Raw genomic sequence first — 3,787 nt, 5'->3', positions numbered from 1 at the left:
GAGGGTTAATAGGAAATGGCCACTAGCAGTGGCTCAGCACAGCTGGATGTGGCCACTCCTGGGTGATTGACAAACCATTCAGGGCCAGATACCTGACCCAGGTTCTGACCTGGGGCTTGATGATCCATTAGACTAAGGTTTAAAAATAGCTGTGCTACAGGCTGGGGCAGTGTCTGGGTGTGTGTGGGGTCCCAGCCTGGAGAGGGGGCACCTGAGGCTCCGTAGGTCTCTACTGACTTCCCTTCTCTGGGGTTTGACCCTCTGCCTTCGGAGGTGAGTTGTTTGCCACAGGGGATTTGGCTGAGCACCCCCAGAACCAGTGTTTTATGAGGCTTTGGAAGGAGTGTTGTCTGGTAAGGGGGGGTGTCTCTGGGAGGGAGAAGAGAGGGGGATTGGTAATATTGACTTCTGCTCTTTCTAGGAAGCCTTGTCTTATTCTTAGGGTGAAATTCTAGTCAATTTGAAGCCTGAAGTCCCGGTTAAATCGCTTCACCACCTTTCAGTTTTACCCAGCTCCCAAAAGTGGGTCTCAGTAGCTGTCCCACCACTCCAGGCTGGGAATGTCTATGCCCCATCCTCAGCCCTGATATCTCTGGTTAACGGAGGCCTGATGAGCATCAGGGAGAGCGTGTTAAGTCATTTAAATAATTAAGAAGCAGGAGGATTACCATTGAGGGGAGATGAGAAAGAACAGACGTGGCTGAGAAAGAGGCTCCAGGTCCAACAGTTTTTAACTTAGGCTCAATATCCACAAATATGCTAAGAGTGTCCCAAGTGGTGCAGTGACAGACCTCCCTGCCATTCTTCTTTCCTGTTTGCCAATTTCCATCCTTGAAAGGTGGCCACTCTTTCTAATTTATTAGGTCCATATAAACGTATACAAAGATAATTTTTAATTTCCATCCTTTTACATAAAAGTTCCATATTTTGCACATTGTTCTGAACCATGCACCCCCACCCCTTATTCTTACACCTTGGAATTTTCCCTGTCAGTTGTCAAGGTCCTTGTTACTCTCAATAGCTGCATGTGCAGGGCTGTTCCCCTGTGTGGCTGCACCGTAAATACTGCACCAGTCCCCTCTTGTGACCATGTGGGTTTTGGCCAGTTCACCTGCTGTCACTAACAATGCTAGCTTGTACACCTATGATTTTACCAATATCTAAGTGCCCCCAAAGCGGGAGTCCTAGGTCAAGGGGAACTGCTGCCTTGGGCATTGTGGGTGTTGGCCCCCTGCTTCTTTTTTTTGGAGACAGAGTTTTATATGTTGCCCTTGGTAGAGTGCCGTGGTGTCACAGCTCACAGCAGCCTCAAACTCTTGGGCTTAAGTGATTCTCTTGCCTGAGCCTCCCAAGTAGTTGGGACTACAGGCGCCTGCCACAACACCCAGCTATTCTTTTTGTTGTTGTCGTTGTTTAGCAGGCCCAGGCCGGGTTCAAACCCACCAGCCCTGGTGCATGTGGCAGGTGCCCTAACCACTGAGCTATGGGCACTGAGCTTCCCTCCTGCTTCTGATGGGGAGATTGGAAAGGATGCAGGCTGGAGCCAGACAGGACAGGGCTTGAACCTCTCCTTTGTGCTTTCTGGCTGTTTGATCATGCAGCCCAGGCTCACCTGTTCTCAGCTCCAGTTTTAAAAACCAAACACAGAGTAAGAGCTGTCAAACTTGCATCTTACCAGCGCTTGAGGGCTAGAGAGTGAGGGTGGCTGTCAGGCCGTTGGCTCTAATTGGACGATCTCCACCAGCTCCCCACCTGTTGTTTTGTCCCTGAGGCTCTTAATATGTTCTGTTAATATTATAGAGCCCTGGGTCTCTCTAGGGCCTCTCTAGGTCTGACTGTTAAGCTAGGGGATATAACAGAACCTTCTACAAAGCACAGCTATCTTCCACTTACTATCTTTTCCTTTGCCAAGCATCCTACATGCATGATTCTACCCACTGCTTAGAATGATCCTATAGGGAAGGAAATACCACTCTCCTCCAAGCTGACCTCTTTATCTTTGTACAACCCTGCCCCACCCAATAGAGCATGCCAACCTTCCCATAACCTCTTGTAGTTCCCCCATGCTGTCCCCTAGGGGGCGACAGACCCTGTGGGGTTGCCTGGTGCCTTCTGCTTTATTTACTGCATGATGAGCCCTCAGCAGGACCATGTATGGCCAGATTGAAGGGTGTGTTTGATTCTGTATGAGCAGAAGTGCAGGTCTGTGCGTAAAAGGAGAAACACTGGGAGTAAACATCTCAAACTGTGTGTGAAACTTTCACCTGTAACCTGTGGCTGGCAACATTTAATACAAAAAGTTAGTTGGGGACCCATCTTTAGAGTCCTCTCACCAAGGGAGGCATCCTCTGTGTGTTCTAAATAGAACCCAAACAGCACATCTGCATAGCTGCCTCTGTTCTCTTTCATGCCACAGGGGATCAGGACACTCTGGGAACCCAGGATCTATTTGGTATGTTCATTTCTCAAGCCCTAGAACCAGGTGGCCCAGGACCTCACTGATCTAGGAACATGAGTGGAGAGAAGAAAGAGGCCTCATTCGGTATTCTCAGGGTTCAGAATGAACCAGAGGACAGGAGGAATGTGCCAGAAAGTTCTGGTATTTCCTCTCAGCATGAGCAACAAGGACAGTATCAAATGGACAGTCCATGTGGGATAGCCCAGCAGCCCCCAGAGCCCCCAGTGCAGCACCACCCTGTCTATGGAGAGATGGGTGGTGTGACCCAGCAGCAGTGGGTCCCCCAGGCCCTGGACAGACCTGAGCTCCAGGCCACTTGTCTCTCTGCAGTGGAACGAGGAGAGGCAGCAGAGGCTGGCCCAAGGTGGGTCTTTCTTGCATGAGACTGTATGGGGGTGGGAGCTGTCCTGGGGGTGGGGGAGCCTGCCACAAAGTTTGTGCCTCACACACTGTCTCCTTCCTCTCTCCTCTCCGTTTGCTATAGCTCCCTACCAGGGTCTGAGCTTGGTAAGTACCACTGTGATGATGTGGGCTGGTGGGTGTGGCAGCCCAAGCTGGACCCCAAATGGAGTACTGGTAATGGGGCCTAGTGTCAACAGAGTAGCCTTATCCCTATGTTGGGTGACTCTGCTGCTGCCTGATGCCCTCTGAGGCATCACTGGGTGGCTGTGACTGTTCGTCTGCAGGCCAGCCTCGCTCATCATCTCCTCCTAGTGAAGAGGTTCGCGCGCTGCTCAGTACAATTGTAAGTGTCTTATTTTATCTTACTAATTTAATTTTTTTAACACTTAGGATTCTTTCCCACCTACCCCTAATCAAGAAGCAATGTCTGCACTCTGATTCTCTCTCCTGTAGGTGAGGGCTCTTGCTTCTTCTGAACTAGGCCCTCTTCCCCTAACCCCTATCCTGAAAAGTAGGGCCTTCTGCTTGCAGTGTCACTTCTTCAAGAGCTATGACCTTGAAACAAAGAGCCTGGCTCTGTGATTAGATTGTTGGAAGGAAGGATGGTTGGAAGGAAGGATGGATGGAAGGAAGGATGGATGGATAGAAGGAAGAAAGGATGGATGGATGGATGGAAGGATGGAAGGATGGATGGATGGAAGGATGCATGGATGAGAGGATGGATGGATGGATGGATGGATGGATAGAAGGAAGAAAGGATGGATGGATGGAAGGATGGATGGATGGATGGAAGGATGGATGGATGGATGGATGGATGGAAGGATGGATGGATGGATGGATGGATGGAAGGATGGATGGATGAGAGGATGGATGGATGGAAGGATGGATGGATGGATAGAAGGAAGAAAGGATGGATGGATGGAAGGA

This window comes from Otolemur garnettii, unplaced genomic scaffold (assembly GCF_000181295.1).
Source record: "Otolemur garnettii isolate 467f Iridium unplaced genomic scaffold, OtoGar3 scaffold00047, whole genome shotgun sequence".
NCBI classification, from domain to species: Eukaryota; Metazoa; Chordata; class Mammalia; order Primates; family Galagidae; genus Otolemur; species Otolemur garnettii.
Note: the sequence above shows the minus strand (reverse complement) of the source record.